Source organism: Phacochoerus africanus, chromosome 15, assembly GCF_016906955.1.
Source record: "Phacochoerus africanus isolate WHEZ1 chromosome 15, ROS_Pafr_v1, whole genome shotgun sequence".
NCBI classification, from domain to species: Eukaryota; Metazoa; Chordata; class Mammalia; order Artiodactyla; family Suidae; genus Phacochoerus; species Phacochoerus africanus.
In genome coordinates this window covers 28,595,804-28,615,649 of record NC_062558.1, presented here as the reverse complement: position 1 = coordinate 28,615,649, position 19,846 = coordinate 28,595,804, and positions in this window count along the sequence as shown.

Below are 19,846 nucleotides of genomic sequence, written 5' to 3'. Positions count from 1 at the left end.
ACAGCAACACAGGATCAGAGCCATGTTGATTCAAGTGCTACTCTCAGAGGTTCAGGATTTTATTTTATTTTTTTCTTTCTACAGCCACATCTGTGGCATATGGAAATTCCCAGGCTAAGGGTTGTAGCTAAGGGTCAACTCAGAGCTGCAGGTGCAGTTTGTGGCAATGCCAGATCCTTAACCTACTAAGTGAGGCCAGGGATCAAACCTACATCCTCATGGAGACTAGTCGGGTTCTTAACCTGCTGAGCGACAACAGGAACTCTGAGATTTAGGATTTTAAAACAATCATTTGAGGAGAGCAATGCTTAATCCAAAGGAATGCCTCTCTGATGGTGAAACTTCAGCCACCCCCACTGCAGAAGAGGGCATAGTGTTAGTCAGGGGGGCCCTCCCTGAAAGCACAGAAGCCAAAGGCCACAAACTCCAATAATTAAAGAGAGACGCTATGACTTGATATTTGTAGGGAGGGTCATGGATAACAGAGAATTGATCTGAACACTGAAGGCGGATGGGTCTTGGAGGTGGCATGGTTCTGGGGAAAGAATTTAAGCTTGGATTCAAATTCCTTTTCTGCCTTATTATAGTCTAAGAGTCTTTTGATTAACATAGAAAACTTAACTCAAACTGGCTTCAGTTAAAAAGTTACCAGCTTTTATAATGCCAAAGTCCAAGGGTAGGGCCAGCTTCAGGTATGGCTGGATCCAGGGGCTCAAGCACTGATTTCAGGATGCTATGTCTTTCTCTCTCATGGTCTTTTTGGTCTATGTTGGCTTCATGCTCAGTCAGGCTTTGCCTGCAAGATGGAAAAGACATCCAAGCAGGTTCAGCTGAACATTCATAATGGTTAGTCACCTCAAAAAAACCTGGGCCAGGGAGTTCCCGGAAAGGTGCAGCAGAAAGGAATCTGACTAGTACCCAGGTTTGATCCCTGGCCTCGCTCAGTGGGTTGGGAATCTGGTGTTTCCGTGAGCTGTGGTGTAGGTCATAGATATGGCTTGGATCAGGCATTGCTGTGGCTGTGGTGAGGGCCAGTGGCTGTAGCTCCGATTAGACCCCTAGCTGGGAACTTCCTAAAAATGGACAAAAAAAAAAAAAAAAAAAAAAAAAGCTGGGCCAGCCACATCACCAAGCACTTGCTATGAATTTCCCAGGACGAAGTGGTCACCCCATGTGCTTTGAGAACAAACTCTTCTTTGCTGTGTTGGTCCTTCCAGACACTCAACTCAGGCCCAGGCCATGTTCACTGACTCATGAGTGGAACTTGTCACCTTCAAGGGAGGTGAAAGGTGGGGGAGGGGGTGTGTGCACAAATTAAACCCTTGAAGGTGAGCTTGCTAGAAGTTTACATAAGCCAGGCCAGAGAATTTCCTTTTGCTGAGATTGGAGGAGGCTGAATGGCAATGGGTCCCCCATTTCTCAGCCCCATTCTGTCCCAGCCCCCTCACTCAGATCCTATTCAACCTCCTGGTTCCCTTTCTGTCCTGTGACCCCGGCGCAGCTCACCTGCAAAAGAAAGGAAACTGAGGTTGAATGTGAATTGTACCCAGGTGGCATCTACACAGATCAGGAGATAATCTAGCTAATTGGATCTTTTGAAGCTCACAAGGAAACATTCCACTCTGAACCTCACACGTCAGGAGGCTGCCACCCGGCCACCTCCACCCCACAGCTCCCCCTGGGAACAGATCCTCCCCTCTCCATGCTTGAGTGACCATCTGCCTAATTCTTGAACATCTACCACTTGCTTTCTTTAAACAAATACATTGACTTAAAGAGGACGGCTTAGATCACCCCCTAATTGGAAAGTCAATAGCACATGCCATATACAGAAGGTGACCGTGAAAATAAAAAGATGAGAAGGGGCTCACCAAAATCTGGCTTCCATCCTGCTGCCCCACCTGAAGAAGGGTTTTTTTTGAGATGGAAACTTCCTCCTGCTTTGTTGTAAAGGTAGCTGAGGCAGCCTGAGCACAGCTTCAGAGACACAGCAACATCCTGTGGAGACTTTCACCTTGAAGTTGGCAGAAGAATGGAAAGAAAAAAAGGATTGACTTTCTCGCAGTGGAGGTTATTTAATGCCCTGTCTGCCTCCACCCCAGATCCTCCCAGGCATTGGGGGAAGGATGGTAAATGATGACGATGGCAATTGCTTGAGCAGAACTTGCTGTGGGCTTGAGACACCTCCAGGAGGGTCAGTGCACGACCTCATTGAATCCTCACTAACCCTGTGAGGTAGAGGTAACTGCCGTTATCATCCTCCCGTGAGACCCAGAGAGATTAAGTAACTTACCAAAAGTCACACAGCCAGTGAGTGAAGTGGGGATTTGAACCCCCAGTTCCCTAGCTCACTGCCTGGAAAGCACAGATCTACACCCATCAGGTCCCTGAATAATTGCCTGGGGTCTCTGTACAGAGTTGAATAGCATCCTATCCAACCCGGCACCCCTAATTCACGTCCACCTGTGAAGGTGACTTCGTTTGGAAATAGGATCTGAACAGATGGAATTGAGTTAAGATGAGGTCATACTGCAGATGAATGGATTAAAAAAAGACTCATACACATAATGGAATACTACTCAGCCATAAAAAAATGAAAAATGCCACTTGCAGCAACATGGATGGACCTAGAGATGATCCTACTAAGTGAAGTAAGCCAGAGAAAGACAGCATAGGATATCACTCATGTGTGGAATCTAAAATACAATACAAATGATCTTATTTAAGAAACAGAAGTAGACTCACAGGCATAGAAAACAAACTTACATTTACCAGAAGGGATAGGGAAGGGGGGTGCTAAATTTGGGACTATCAGATACACACTACTGAATATAAAATAGATAAACAACAAGGTCCTACTGTAGAGCACAGGGAACTGTATTCAATATCCAGTAATTAAACCACAATGAAAAAGTACCTGGCTAACACTATAGGTGCGTGTAACTGAATCACTTTGCTGTACACTGAACTAACACAACATTGTAAATCAACTAGGCTTCAATTAAAAAAAAATATGAGGTCATCCTGAATTAGAGTGGGCCCTAATCCAGTGACTGGTGTTTTTATAAGAAGACAGAAATTTGGACCTAGTGATACACACAGGGAAGGCAGCCACGTGACCATGGAGATTGTGATGGGTGTGACAGGGCCACAAACCAAGGAACCAAGGAACACCAAGGAACCTAATAGCCACTGGAAGCTGGAGGAGGCTTGGAAGGACCCTGCCCTAAAGCCTTTGGGGACCCCAGCCCTGTGACACCTCCAAAGCTGCAAGGGACTATGTTTCTGTTGTTTGAGGGCTTCCCAGTTTGAGGTCATTGTGACAGCAGCATAGGACATGAAGACAGCCACCTTGGCCTTTGTTTGGGAAGGAAGTGTCTCCCAAGAGAATGAGCATTTCCTGGGAAGGAGCCTGGAGTTCTTGCAGGACGTCTCTTGTTGGTTTGATGGGAAGACTGAATTTTCACATTTCCCCTCCTGCTCAGACACCTGCTGGGGCAGCCTGACCCTCCCTGGTCCTCTGCTTCTCTCGCTGTGTGACTTTGTGCAAGTGACTTAACTTCTCTGGGCTTCCAACTCTTATCATGGATTTAGCAAGAAATAGACCACCTGGGAGGCAGCTGGTGTATCTCAGCAGCTTTGGGCTTCAGGATACATCACCATTTGGAGTTGACCTCACCTATGGGTTTGCGTGCTTGCGTCCCTCTAAACCAGGGTTGTCGAACAGAACTTCCTGTGATGAGGAAACTGTAGCTCTTTGAGGCCCTGTAATGTGGCTGGTGTGACTGAGGAATCGAATTTATTTAATTTTTAAAAAATTTTTCCTTTTGTGGACCATACTCCCGGCATATGGAAGTTCCTAGGCTAGGGGTTGAATTGGAGCTGCAGCTGCTGGCCTACACCACAGCCACAGCAACACCGGATCCTTAACCCACTGAGCAAGGCCAGGGATCAAACCCATATCCTCATGGATACTAGTCAGGTTCTTAACCCACTGAGCCACAGTGAGAGTTCCCATGAGGAACTGAATTTTATTTTATTATTATTATTTTTTTTTTGTCTTTTTGTCTTTTCTAGGGCCACACCCACAGCATATGGAGGTTCCCAGGCTAGGGGTCTAATCGGAGCTGTAGCCACCAGCCTACGCCCCAGCAACAGCAACACCAGATCCAAACCGTGTCTGCAACCTACACGGCAGCTCACTGCAACGCCAGATCTTTAACCCACTGAGAAAGGCCAGGGATTGAACCCACAACCTCATGGTTCCTAGTCGGATTCTTAACCACTGAGTCATGACGGGAACTCCGAACTGAATTTTATTTTATTTATTTATTTATTTTTTGTCTTTTGTCTTTTCTAGGGCTGCTTCCCACGGCATATGGAGGTTCCCAGGCTAGGGGTCAAATCAGAGCTGTAGCCACTGGCCTATGCCAGAGCCACAGCAACGCAGAATCCGAGCCACGTCTGTGACCTACACCACAGCTCATGGCAACGCTGGATCCTTAACCCACTGAGCAAGGCCAGGGATCGAACCCACAACCTCATGGTTCCTAATTGGATTCGTTAACCACTGCTCCATGACAGGAACTCCCTGAATTTTAAATTTAAGTAAATGTAAACGTGCATAGCCACAGGTATTAGTTTCCTTTTGCTGCTGTGACAAATTACCACCATCTTAGGGGCTTCAACACAAATGTATTGCCTTACAGCTCTGGAGGGCAGTGAGACCCTCACTGGTCTGCAGTCAGAGTGTTGCCAGTTCTGTGTTCCTTTCTGGGGACCCCCAGGGAGAATCTGTTTTCTTGCCTCTTCCAGCATCTAGAGGCACTTGGCTCATGATCCTGAATCACTCTGCCATCTCCCTCCATAACTGCACCTTCTCTGACTCTGACCCTCCGCTTATGGGGACTCATGATGTTGGTGGGCGCCACCAGATAATCCATAATAATCTCCCTTTTTCTTTCTTTTTTTTTTAGGCCACACCCAAGGCATATGGAGGTTCCCAGGCTAGGGGTCAAATCAGAGCTGCAGCTGCCAGCCTACACCACAGCCACAGCAATGTGTGATCTGAGCCACGTCTGCAACCTACACCAGAGCTCACGGCAACGCTGGACCCTTAACTCACTGAGCGAGGCCAGAGATCAAACCCCCATCCTCATGAATACTAGTCGGATTCTTTTCTGCTGCTCCACAACGGGAATTCCAATCTCCCTTTTTCAAGATCCTTAACTGAAGCACATCTGCAAAATCCCTTGGTCAAGTAAGGTCACCTGTTCGAAGGTTCTGGGGACTAGGATCTGGACTTCTTTGGGTTCTTCCCCCACAACCTGTGGGTTTAGTGGCTTCTACACTGGGCAGCGCAGGTCTGGACTTTCAGTCACTGCTGTGTCCCCTGTGCCAGGCACACAGTAGGTGCCTAATTAATGTTTGATTTGTGAAATGTGAATACCGTTTCTACAGCGTGTTTGTTGAAGGATATTCTGGGTTGACCCTCCAAGTCTGAGCTGCACTTTGCACTACGGCACCCCACATTGTGGTGCCACTAACAGAGCCAAGGCTGGGACCCTGGAAATGGTTCTTTTCTTGCCTCTACTGTGTGGCCTTAAGCAAACCTCTGTGCGTCTAGGCGTGGACTTCCTCATCTGTACATTGAGGAGCAAGGAAGTAAATGAGCCTTAGAAACAGCTACCAGAGGCCTCACAGCAGAAAAGAAAACCAAGGCACAGAGAAGCCAAGAGGCTGGCCCACAGGCGAGATCGTAGGAAAGGAGGAATCTATCCCAGAGTCCAGAGAGCACTTCAGAAGGAGGGTGTGAGGAACCAGTAGAAAGTCTTTCCAGAGTTTCCTGGTGGCCTCACACCTAAAGATCTGGCATTGTCACTGCTGTGGCTCCAGTGGCTGCTGTGGCAAATGTTTTATATTTGCTTTTTAGGGCCGCACCCATGGCATATGGAGGTTCCCAGGCTAGGGGTCGAATCAGAGCTACAGCTGCTGGCCTATGCCACAGCCACAGCCACACCAGATCCGAGCCGTGCCTGCGACCTGCACCACAGCTCATGACAACGCCAGATCCTTAACCTACTGAGCGAGACCAGGGATCAAACCCGCCACCTCATGGTTCCTAGTCAGATTCGTTTCCTCTGTGCTATGATGGGAACTCCAGGACTGACTTCCTAAATGCTGTGCTATCTGCCTGTACAATTCCCCTAAACTTTTTCTCACTGTTGAACTCCTACTCATCCAATAAGACCCAGTTCAAATGTCTCCTTTTAAAGGAAACTGTCCTCGACTCCCCAAACCCACCTCTTATCCTACAATAAGAGCCCAAGATCTCTGGGCTGCCTCATCACAGTCCAGACTTTCTAAATGACCTGCTGAAAATCAATTGCGCCAGTAAGTGGCAGACCTGGAAAGTGAAGCCAGGTGATCTGGCTCCAATGTCTAGGCTCCCATGAGGCTATACATACAGAGTCATGACATACACTCATTCACACACACACACACACACACACATCCCTAGATGCATACACATACATACACACATCCATATATACAAACATATACATGCACGTGGTCACACAATCCACACACACATATACACTTGTCCATAAAGACAGGCACATACACACAACACACGGACATACACATATATACACAATCCTATTCTTTTGCACATATGTGACAATTGAGTGCACAAGTGTGCACATACATACACACATGCTTATACATGTAGATAAACCAGACACACTTGCCCCTCGCACAAGCTTGGTCACCTGCACACGCACATACCACATGCTGGCTATGTAGGCGTGTGCCCACAGACCTAGAGGAAAGCCACCCACCCACAGACCCCTCCATAGGGGCCGGCACCTAAAACTAAAATCTACGCACTCAACACGGGGACCACACATGCAGGCACACACGAATACACATGTGTGTATCCTCACACATTTAGCTAAAAATTCACATGTATTCAACCACAAAGAGAGTAATATCTAACTCAAATATGCAAACAGGCATATTCAAAATCCCATCCTCCTCCATGCACCCCAGACACACACATGCAAACTTGGGTACACACACATGCTCTTGTTCTCTGTGCCCACGGCACTCCCTGCCCACCTTCAGCTCCATCACTGCATTGAGGCCTAGGGGCAGACACCAATGCCCTCTGGTCTGGGATGACTGCAAGGAGGAAGAAGAGTCAGCTGCTGGGTGGGAGGTAGCCAGAAGCATGGTAGTGGGTAGTGGGAGGGAGGCTGGGTCCAGCCCCAGCCCTGTGCTCAGAGCCCACCTGACCTGGTCCTTGACTCCCTGACCACACTCCTCCTGAGCCCTGATCAGCCTGGTCCATGCTGGACTCTGGGGCCAGAGGCAAACCTAACATACCCCCGGGGGTCCAGATGAGACCCAGAAACCTGGGAGGGGACAGGGATTCCTTGCAAGCCCTCCCCAATCCACTTCCCTCCCCCTGAGAGGAGAGGAAGAGGAAGCACAGCATGGGCTAGTGGGAGGAAGATAGGAGCCTGCCTGGACAGCCTCCTGCACAGCCAGATGGCCTGCCATCTGCAGCCCCTCCTCCTCTGGCGTGGCCGGGCCTGGTGCTGGGGCGAGCCGCCTTGGAGCTGGCAGGGGGAGTTGGAGCCATGTGCCACCTGCCAGGCTGGGAGAATTGTTCTTCAGACAGGCCTCTGAAGACACAGACACCAGCCGTGGGCAGGCCTTCCGTGCCCAGCTGCGGTGGCCCAACTTCTCACCCCATAGGGCAGGCATCTCTGTTCGGTAAGATCCTGGGGTTTCAGAATCCAATCCCTTCATCTAATCATTCATTCATTCCCTAAATTCCAAGCACCTGCTAAGGGCTAGACCCTAGAGGTACAATGACAAACAAAACAAATATTTGTTAAGTGTCTATATTCCACTTCCTCTCTGCTAGGGGTTGGGGGGTGGGGGCTCCAGGGTGGGGTGAGGGGTCCATGACCCCTCCCAGGCTCCTGGGTCTCATCTGGGCCCATGGAGTAGATTGGATCTGCTTCTGGCCCCAGAGTCCAAGTGCTGTTCTAGGAATCAGGGAAACAGCCATGAACAAAATTAATGTATAAGACCTCTACCCCCCATCAGTCACCAGGCTAATGACAACAGTGAGCAAACAAGAAGTTCCCATTGTGCTCAGTAGGTTAAGAACCTGGCTAGTATCTGTGAGGATTCAGGTTTGATCCCTTGCCTCACTCAATGGATCTGGCATTGCCGCAAGCTGCAGCTTAGGTTGCAGACAATGGCCTCAGATCTGGCGTTGCTGTGGCTGTGGCGTAGGCCGGTGCCTGCAGCTCTGATTCGACCCTTAGCCTGGGGACTTCGATATGCCATCGGTGCGGCCCTACAAAAGTCAAAATAAAAATCCCCAAACAGTGAGCAAACAAATGTCTGTGGAGCACCTGCTGTGTGCCAGAAGCTGTTCTAGGCTGTGGGAATACAGCAGTGAACCAACTAATTATTTGTGGAGCACCTACTGTGCATTAGGCACCAGGGAGATAGTGGTGACCAAGAAGGACACAGCCCCCGGCCTGACCCATCTCGCCTTGTCCTGAGCAGAGTGTGTGGGATGAGCAATAGCGTATATGTGAAAAATAAGAGGATAGGGAAGAACAGGCGTATTCTTATCTACCTGGTTATTTTATTTTATTTTTTCTTGTGGCATATGGACATTCCCAGGCTGGGGTTGAATCAGAGCTGCAGCCGAGGCTTACACCACAGCCACAGCAACGCCTGATCTGAGCCACGTCTGCGACCTACACTGCAGCTCACGGCAAGGCCAGATCTTTAACCCACTGAGCGAGCCCAGGGGTCGAACCCACAGCCTTAAGGATACTAGTCAGGTTCTTAACCTGCTGAGCCACTATGGGAACACACCCATTTGCTCATTTAACATGATGAGGCAGTCTGGGAAGACTTCTCTGAGGAGGTGACATGGAGCAGAGACCTGGATGGAGTGGGGAGCCAGTCCTCAGGCTCCCTGGGGCAGAACGTTCTGGGCCAAAGGAGTAGCCAGGGGAAAGTCCAATGGCGGAAATGGGCTGGGTGTGCCCGAGACAGTTGTGGGGACCTAGGGCCCCTGGGCTAGAGCAGATGAGCCTGGGGAGAACAGAGTTGGGATGGGAGATGGGGGAGGAGTGCCCAGTGGGGAGTCTGGGGAAAGTGAGACCTGGAGAGAGACCCCAGGGGCTGCAGGGGGTGGGAGAGCAGTGGGCACGTGGCATGACAATGACATTCCCTGTAGGAAGTTCTGCCAGGGGCCAGCCTTCCCTGAGGGCTGTATTTGGATTGGTCCCCTGAATCTGGGCGATGAGCACCGAGATGATTCCCATTTCACAGACAGGAAGGTGGAGGCACGTGAGAAAACTGCGGTCTGGGGCTCGCGCCTTGTTGGGTGTTCCCCATCCTGCCAGAGCAAGCAAAGGAGATGCCGCGAGCCCGCATGGACCCTACCTCACCATCCCAGCGGCCCCAGGCTGGCCGGGCTCCCAGTCAGCACTGCCCCTGCGACGGGCTCTGAAGGCAATGTCCCCAGCTGACCCCTCTGCTGGCGCCTGTAGCTGTCAGCCCTGATTCCCTGAGGGCTTAGTCACCCTGCGCAAGTGACATTTATTTATTCCCTCACACGGGAGTGTGGCGAGAATTAATTATTTAGCGCCGAGGAAGCACTTTGAACATGAAAAGTGCTGAGGGTGACCGTGACATTACAGAGAATAATGTCCCCTCCTCATGCCTGCCTGCAGCTCCAGGTGGCTGAGCTGTCACCTTCCAGGGTCCCCTGACCACCCCCCCCCCAACGACAGGGACAGAAACCCCCCTGCGAGGGGAAAAATGATCTGAGCTGAGAATTTCTTTGCTGTGAAGGCAGGAGGGGAGAGAGGGAAGGAGGAGGGAGGGGAGGGGAAAGAAAAAAAAAAGGGAAAAGCAGGAGAAGGGAGGGAAGTTTCACACTCATATTCAAGGGCCTCCGCAGCACGTAAGTTAGGGAGACAGGTCTGCAATGAGTCACAACCACCCAGATGTGGGTTATAAGGCACTTTCTCTGGGCTACCTTCGTGAGGTCTGCAAAACGGGGTCGGGGGTGTTTCTCAGAGCAGAGCAAGAGTTGCAGCCCCATTTTCCAGATGAGGACACTGAGGCTCAGGGAGGAGCAGCAAGTGCCCAAGTTCCACAGCCTGGCTGCAGTGGCCAGGATCAGAACCTATGAAAAGGGGGCGGGGTGGGGGTGGGGGTGGAGTTCCCTCTGTGGTGCAACGGAATCGGCGGCGTCTTGGGAGTGCTGGTACACAGGTTCCATCCCCGGCCTGGCACAGAGGGTTAAGGATCCAGCATTGCCATAGCTGTGGCATAGGTCACACTTGCAGCTCAGATCTGATCCCTGGGCCAGGAGCTCCACATGCCATGGGGAGGCCAAAATGGAAATTTAAAAAAGGAGTTGGGGGGGTGACCCCAGGGGCTCTCCATCAAGAGTTCTTATCTCTGGCAGGACAAGGCCTAGCTCCTTGGGTGACCTTGAACTTGAGCCTCTCCCCTCGTGGCAACCTGAGGGTCTGTGCATCCCTGCCTCCCCCAGCTGGAAACCATCAGGAAGGAGGCAGGGAGGGGTGGGAAGTGAGGGGGGTGGGATGCAGAAGAACAGGGCGCTTGAAGTTTGATTTGATTTAATATTTACCTCCGAAGAAACCCCATCAGGCGGAAGAGACAGCTGGAAACCAGCAGCTGAGTTTGCTGTAATTGCCAAGGGAGACTGACTTTGTTCCTACCTTGAGAGGGAAGAAAAAGGTTGCAGGCCACACTTGACCCCCCTCTAAGCCAGAGCCAAGAAATTCTAGTGTGGGCAGAGAACTCAGGGACTCTGGGCTGTCTGCATGCTTCTTTCTGGGGGCCCCAGCTCTGCCCCAATTCACCTCCATTCACTGCAGTGGTCAGAACCATGTCTGCATTCAGTAGGGGCCCAATAAATGCCTGATCGCATGTCCTGGGTGTAATCTGAGAGCCCCTGTTCTGTGAGAAGACTGAAGGAAGCAGAGGCCTTGCTGGGACAGGGGATTTAGGCTCCCTAAGCCTCAGTTTTCCTATCTATAAAATAGGGGTAAAAGTGCTAGAACAAGGGAGTTCCCTGGTGACTCACTGGATTAAGGATCCAACATTGTCACTGCTTTGGCTTGGGTTACTACTGTGACACGGGTTTGAACCCTGGCCCGGGAACTTTCTCATGTTGTGAGCAAGGCCAAAAAAACAAAAAGGCCGGAACAACATCATTGACTAGTGAGGACTTGAGGGCTTTATTCCCAAAGTGCTTAAAACAGCGCCTGGCACAGAGCAAATGTTCATTAAGGCAGAGCTGCTGGGAGGGATGGATCCAAGCAGAGCCCCTGGCAGAAATGAAGTCCTCACAGCTAGATTCAAGAAACCTCTCACCCGTTCCAACCTCCTGGACAGATAAATGGCACAGGAAAGGGGGCAGGGTTCCTGGAGGGAAGAAGCTGGCCTCAGGACCTCCACCTTCTCAGCCACCCCCCTTCCCCCACAACTCCCCCCCCAACTCCCGCTCGGACTGCAGGAGGCACTTCATGCTAATCAGGCCTCAGAGGCAGCCCTGACATTCCCTGTTCCCTGGGGTGGCCGCCCTCATGGGTCATAACTGAGTGATGTGTGCTTTGAACCAGAAGACGCTCTAGCTGTAAATCAGGAGGCTGCCCGTGGGCATGGAGCCACGCTGCCACCTGACTGCCCTCAGCCAGGGAGGTGGGTGGAGACCCCACAGGCTCCTTGGACAGCTGGGAACCTGCTGGAGGCTGCTGCCATGGCAACAGTGCTGGCTGCCCTCACTCTGCGTGGGCCCCATCCTGCCTCTCCTGGGCACTGAGTGGGTTGGGGCTCAGCTGGTTACCTCTCCCTCCTCCGCACCCAGGGGTCACCCAGGGGGCCAGAGAGTGCCCCACTCACTTACAACCCTAGCAGGGCAAAGCCAGCTCTGAGACATCCCTCTCTTAATAATAACTAATAGCAGCTGACATGCATTGAGTACTTAGCCCTTTACAAGTATTCATCACTTAATTCTCATGATGACCCATTTAATAGATGAAAAGACTAAGGTGCAAGGGGGGCAGCATTGCTTGCCCACAGTCACATGACTAGCAAAGAGTAAAGCTGGGGAGTTGCCTGGTGGTCTAGTGCTTAGGAATCAGCGCTTTCACCACTGAAGCCCGGGTTCAATCCCTGGTCTGGGGACTGAGATCCCACATCAAGCTGCTTCACACTATGGCTGAAAAAAAAAAAGGGGGGGGTGGTGGAATAAAGCCAGGGCTCAAACCCAGGATTTTGGCCCTGGATTGTCATTGCATAGTGTAATGCAATGTTTAAGAAATGGAATCTGCAGTGAGACAAACTGTGTGACCCTGGACAAGTTACTCAACCTCTCTAGGCCTCAGTTTCCCCTTCTGTAAAATGGGATAATAGTACCTGCTTTGGAAAGTCCTCGGAAGGATGAGATCAGTTAAGATGAGCAAAGCACATAGAGGAGCATCGGGCACAGGCTATGTGCTGTGTCTTACCTGGGTGTCCCCCAGAAACAGATAGTAAGATGGGGATTTGTGATCAGTTGCTCCCAGGGGGGCCAGCAGGGGGAACAGGACAGAGCAGGAGGGGATGTGAGAGCCAAGGTGTCCCTTGAGGTGCTGTCCCAGCCCTCATCTGATTCTCGGAGGGCTCTGGAATGAAAATTACACCTCAGAGGTTGTCCTGCCCCCAGACCAGGGCGCCAGACCCTCACAGGATCAGTGGCCTCCTAAGGGCCGTCCCAGAGAGGTGACAACTCCCAGGCAAGTCAAGCTTGTCGGGCATGGGGCCAAAGCACTTCCAGCTGCCCAAGAGCTGTCCACAGAGGATGGAGGCAAAAGTACAGGCAGTCAGGAGGAAAGGACGCAGAATTGCAGAATCACCGACTTACGGAATGGGGAGACCCAGGACTTGTGGGTGGAACCCTGCCTGGGTTCCTGGCTGTCCTGGCTATTATTTACTTGCCTGGGACCTTCTGGCAAACCTGTCTGACCAGTAGAGTTGTCCTCGTTTTACAGGTAGAAGGCCACTTGGTTTGGTCAAAAGTCACACAGAGTTGGGGCAGGGAGCCAAAACTCTGGACTTCTTGGAGTTCCCTGGTGGCCTAGTAGTTAAGAATCCGGCATTGTTACTGCTGTGGCTCAGGTTGCTGCTGTGGTGCAGGTTTGATCTCTGGCCTGGGAAATTTTGGCTGTGGGTGCAGCCAAAGAAAAAGAAAGAAAGGGAAGAAGAAAGGAAGGAAGGAAGGAAGGAAACTCTAGACTTCCAATTCTGTATGGTTTTCACTGCACCCCTTGGCCTGGGTACAGGTCACTGCTTGCAGCAGCTAGAGAAGAGGATGCTTACTTGAGTAGGAGGAAAATTAACAGCTCAAAGGCCCAGGGCACCAGGAGGAGGCTGTATCCGTTGGGATTTTTAGGCAGCAAATAACAGAACAATTCCAATTCAGACAGCTTTAATAATGAAGAAGATTTCTATTTTCCATGATAAGAAATCCTGAGGTGAAGGATCTCCTGGGCCGCTTGATTCAGCTCAGCAGTGGCCTCAGGACCAGACTCTTGTCATCTCTCTTCCGCCACCCTCATTATCGTTCCTGGCCCTCAAGGTCCCAAAATGGCTGCAGCAGATTCGGTCGTTCCGTCTCCCCAGGACAAAGTGCAGGCCAAGATGAGCCAGTCAGTTCTTTTTTGTGTGCTGCTTTCCTTTTTTTAAGATCCCCCATATACCCTCCCAAGGAGTCCCCCTCACATCTCACTGGCTGGAAGTGGGTCACGTGACCCAACTGACACAAGGACATAGGGACCGGGATTGGCTTAGACCAGGGGTCAGCAAAATAGGGCCCATTGGCCAAATCTGGCCCCAAGCCCGCTTCTGTAAAGAAAGATTATAAAAAAAAAAAACCCACTTTTTCACACCTGGCTGTTTTCATGCTATAACCGCTTAGCCGAGTAGTAGCAAGAGAGACAGTCCAACCCAAAAGCCTAAAAGAATTATTATCTGACTCTACAGAAAACCAATTGGCTGACCCCTGGTTAAAGTAATTGGGATTCACCCCACGCTGAACTGAGTCATTGTCCCTGAGGAATGAATACGGAACAAAATAATGGTCTGTGAGCGAGGTAGGACAGTGTCTGGGCTGGCAGCTAAGTCACCCTCCACGTCTTGGCTGCTCGAAGCGTTTGTTTACAGACCAGCTGCAACAGCCTCCCATGGGAGCAGAGCCTGGGCCGCCCCCTGAGACCCGCTGAACCAGGACCTACACTCTGTCAGGATCTCCGGGGCGGTCTGTGTACGGTGAAAAGCCCTGGCCCTGCAGAGGGGTGAAAGGCACAGGTGGGGACAGAGAGGCAGCGGATTGACATTGAAGTGGCCCAAGTTCTGACTGTGACCTTGACCAACTGCCTGGCTGCCCCTCAGGGTCTTAGCACCCTCACCTGCTAAACACTGCAGTGCCCTTGAGGGTCATAACAAAGTCATGGCTTAGAGCAATAGCCATAACTATGGCTTAGAACAAACTCTTGGCTTAGAACAATAGTTCTGGAGGTCAGAAGCTCGACCTCAAGGTGTGCAGGGCCTCACTCTCTCCAAGGTTCTTGGGGAGGATTCTGCCTGGCCCCTTGTAGCTTCTGTGGCCCCAGGTGGCCCTTGGCCGTGACTACGACCCTCCCATCTCCACTTTCATCCTCACTTTCTCCCTCTGCATCTCTCCTCTTCTAAGGACAGTAGCCCTGTTGGATTAGGGCCCTTCATAATCCCATCTTAACTTGATCACATTTGCAAAAAACCTTATTTCCAAGTCAGATCACACTCACAGATTCTGGGATTAGGATTTCAAATACATCTTTGGTCGTGGGGCAAGGGAGGATGGGACACAATTTGACCCACATCGTGTGGGTGACACCACCCACACATGACACAAAGGTGAAATGGGACTCAGCTTGTGTTTGGGGAGTGGGCAGGGTTGACAGAGGGTTGACAGGGTTGACAGCTTTTTGGAAGCTTCCTGAAGACACCTGTCCCAGGTGGCTTCAGGGAAACCATCCCTACCCTCTCAACTACTGCTCATGCTGCTTCAGGGGGTGCTGGGTCTGTGGAGACCAGACCCCCAAATCCTCAGCAGTTCCCAGATAGGGGAAGCAGGCAAGACATCCAGGTGCAAGTTTTAAGGAGGCACTTTCAGGAGCTCCCTGATGGCACAGTAGGTTAAGGATCCGGCCTTGTCACTGCTATGGCCCAGGTCGCTGCTGTGGCACGGGTGCCCTTATCTCCTGCTCATCCAGCACTGGTCCTCAGTTTTTTGCTTTTTTGGGTTTTTTTTTTTTTTTTTGATGGATGAAGTCCATGTTTTTTAAAAAAATTATTATTTTTATTTATATATTTATTTTTTTGCTTTTTAGGGCCGCACCTGTGGCATATGGAGGTTCGCTGGCTAGGGGTCAAATCGGAGCTACAGCTGCCAGCCTACACCACAGCCACAGTAATGCAGGATCACAATGGCATCTGCAACCTACACCACAGCTCACAGCAACACTGGATCCTTAACCCACTGAGCAAGGCCAGGGATCGAACCCGCAACCTCATGGTTCCTCTCCAGATTCGTTTCCGCAGCACTATGACGGGAACTCTGATAAAGTCCATTTAGCTACTGTGGTAAACTGCAAACATCTGGAAGTCTATCCTGCGCACCTAATTTGTGTTGGAAAAAAAACATATATTGAGGAAACAAGGAAGTAAATTCCCATATCCCAGGCCCAGCGTGATCTGGCAACTGACTGACCTCATTTCTGCCATTTTCCCCACAAACCACTGGGTTCCAACCACACTGACCTCTAAGCTCTTTCCAAAACATGCCAAACCCGTTCCAGCCTCAGGACCTTTGCACTCGCTATGCCCTTGGCTGGAATGCTTTTCCCCAGATGCCCATGCCTGACCCTCTTATTTCATTCAAATTTCTGTGCAAGTGCCACCTCCTCAGAGACCCCGCCACTCCATCAAAAGTAGACACGCCCTCCCCCCACCTCCCACCCCCAACACCAAGTCACATTCTATTGTGTCACATTCTATTACTGTCTTTCTAGAACTCACAACCAGAGTGTGGAATTCTCATGGGCATTTATTTATGCACTGGCCATTCCTGAGGCCCTCAAACAGTGGCCAGCACACAGTAGGTACTCAGGACAAATTTGCTTCTTGACTGAATGAACCCCTTCCCCCCACCCCTGGACCCAGCTGACCTCTCAGGGAATACTCTGGCCTCCCCTGAGCCCCTGCACTCAAGGCCTGGCAAGCCTCACCCTGCCATGGAATTTTCCAGATGAAGCTGTTGCTTTTGTGCGTCACCAGGGCGTTTAATCTCAGCTCATCGCCTGGGCAGGAAGGAACTTGCTTTGCTAAAGGACTTCTGTCCTAAAGCCGCCAGGTAACATGAGAGGGGCCTCTCAAGAAGAAAGCACAGCTCCCCACCGCACCCCGAGAATTGTCCATCAGCCTCTCTCACCTTCTCCAGACAGGCTGCCTCCACCCAGAGCCCCAGGCAAGGCCTGTACCCCCCACATTGCAGGACGGCAGTCCATCGGGTCAGAAGGCCTATAAAACTTCCTGCATAATAACCCTTTAAAAATAGCATCATTCATTTTTCTTTTCTTTTTTTTTTCCCCTTGTTAAAAATTTACACATGTAACCCACATGTGCTGACAGTGAAAAAATGCCAAAGTTTCTAGAACACAGTGGGAACCAGTTCCTTACCCTCTGGAAGCCAACCCTCAGCTCAGAGATGAAAACCATATTCAAAGGTGGTGGGAACCCTTGGGAAGGACCGGACTCCTTTATTTAACAAATTCTTGGAGTTCCTGCTGTTGCTCAATGGGTTAAGAACCTGACATGGTGTCTGTGGGGAATTTGGGTTCGATCTCTGGCCTCACTCAGTGGGTGAAGGATTCAGTGTTGCAGTGAACTGCAGTGTAGGTCACAGACGCAGCTTGGATCCTGTGTTGCTGTGGCTGTGGCTGTGGCATAGGCAGCTACAGCTCCGATTTGACCCCTAGTCTGGGAACTTCCATATGCTCAGGTGCAGCCCTAAAAAGAAGAAAAGACAAAACAAACCAAAAAAAACCCCAAACAAATAAATTCTTGTAGAGAGTTCCAAGCAAACCCTCTAAGGCGGTTATAGCCTTACCCCTATTTTACAGATGGAGAAAGTGAGGCTCAGAGAGGGACAGAGCTAGCCAACTGTGAGACAGGGGTGACCTCAGACCGTCTAGCTTTGATCTTCGCTTTGACGACTACACCGTTACCACCCCTTGGAAGAAAAGCTCTTGGTTTGGTTTTTAACCTTTTTTTCCCCCATTTTCTGTCCCATGTTGTTTTCTGACTTGCTTTTCCCTTCTATCACTTCCATGTCTGGGACATCATTTCATGGCAGACACAAATAGGTCATCCCATTCTTTTTTTTTTTTTTGCCACAACCATGGCCTGTAGAAGTTCCAGGGCCAGGGATCAAACCTGCACCACAGCAGTGACAACTCCGGATCCTTAACCACTAGGCCCCCAGGGAACTCCTTCTGATTATTTTTAATATCTGTGTTGTATTCCACAGACCCTGAAGCACAGCACAGGATTACTATGATTTTTTGGGCCGTAAGGGTCCATTTATGATCATCTTAAATTCTCAGGACATAATTCATTTGAATGTACATTATGATAAATATGTGATACAGTGAGTTCTTTGGGTGGAAAACTGGTAAGCTCTGGGCTTATTGGGCAGGGGGTCTGAGTTTCCCTGTCACCCACAGACTCTAGACTAAGTCTGAAATGATGACGGTAGAAAGAGTAGAGGCAGGCCCTAACACTATGATCCAGAATGTTCCCAGCTCCAAAGAGGCCATGAGGATAAAACATCCCTTTTGCTGATTAGTTACATGACTCAAGACTCCAGAATGTCAGCCTTTGAAATGCGACTCATTCCCAGAACAACAATGCCTGGTAATTCACAAAGCAATTCCAGGGACCCCAAAGTTTGTCCATGTCCCCAAAGAAAATCCTACTCAGAGTCTCCTCCAAGCAGATCAAGAGAAACCAGTCCTCTCTCCACTTCAGGCATTGGATGCCTTTTTGGGGGTGGCATAAAGGGAATGAGGAGGGAAGGGCATGAGCTGTCATAAAGTCAAAGCGAAACTGCCAACAACACAGTTCTCTGTCTCCCAAGAGTGACTCACCAGGTGAAAACCAGAATATTGTTCCAAGTGTCAAAATCTGCAGAACCTCCAGGATTTGGGTCTTTTCCAGCTTAAATGAGCCAAATATTCCAGCATCTTCCTCAGGTAACTGTGAATGGTGCATTGTCTTCTCTCTGTCGCTTTTGTTTTTGAAAGCCCCTTAAAGAGGATCCCAGGAGGTCAGGAGACAGCAGGGTGCCCATTTCCTTCCCTGGACCACATTCAGACAGCTTCTATATGCCTCCCAGCACCTGCCTCCTGCCAGTGACCAAACTGGTGCTGTTGGCACCAGGGCTGCCCCAGGGCACAGACCAAGCCAGACCCTGGCTGGAGACTGAAATGTACTCTTTTGGAGGATCAGCTGGCCTCAGCACTGCTAGGGCTAGGCAGTGGCAGGAGTTTATCATCATTAGGAACAAGTTACCTTTGAACAGGGGAGAAATGCTTTCAGAGTAATTTTATTAGCACTGGATTCTAAAATGCCCTGGGTGTGTGTGTGTGTGTGTGTGTGTGTGTGTGTGTGTATGCTTTTTAGGGCTGCACCTGTGGCATATGGAAGTTTCCAGGCTAGGGGTCAAATTGGAGTTGCAGCTGCCAGCCTACACCACAGCCCCTGCAAAATGAGATCTGAACTGCATCTGCGACCTACGCCACAGCTCACGGCAACGCTGGATCCTTAACGCACTGAGTGAGGCCAGGAATTATACCCGCATCCTCATGGATACTAGTCGAGTTCATAACCTGCTGAGCCACGACTGGAACTCCCTGGAATGCCTTTTCTGTTCTTTTAAGTAATCTTCTCTGCAGAGGAGGAGGAAATTGACTGATTTGTAGATGGGGAAAAGTCCGACCCATTTCTCCTGGTTTTATTTCTCTGAGGGAATTCGCAAGACAATCTCACAACACTACAGTTTGCCTTGTGGGGTTGGCTTGATCTCCATCGTCCTACTGAGTATATTTTTGGTACATATGTTAATCCATAATGAGTCATATAAAAACCAGGACAATGTGACCTATGTCAGTTTTCAGCTTTGGCAGGGACTGGGACCAGAGACAGTGGCGATAAGAGCTAATGCAAATAAAGAGCTTTGAATGGGCTGGGCACTGTCCAAGGACTTCACACAAATTAACATTTAACTCAGATCATGGCCCAGCAAGGGAGGTACTAATATGATCACCCTTTTACAGATAAGGAATATGAGGTTCAGAGAGTTTAAGTAACTTGCTTAAGGTCACACAGCTAAAATGGCCAAGCTGGGATTTGAACCCAGGAGACCCACCTCCATGGTTTGTGCTCTGAATTTTATAGGGTGTTGTATGATTATGTCAAATCATATGTTGGCAATAAATGAACTCTCTGTGGCAGATGCTGTAACTGACCCATAACCCATTCCCAGCCTTTTCTCCAGGCTTGCGTCAACCATCAGATCCAAAGGCTAACTATTTGCTTTCCCAAGATCCCTTGCCCTTCTAGACAATGAGATGGAGGCAGAAGCCAACTGGGGCAACTGCAAGAAAGGTTTTGCTTTCCCTGATAA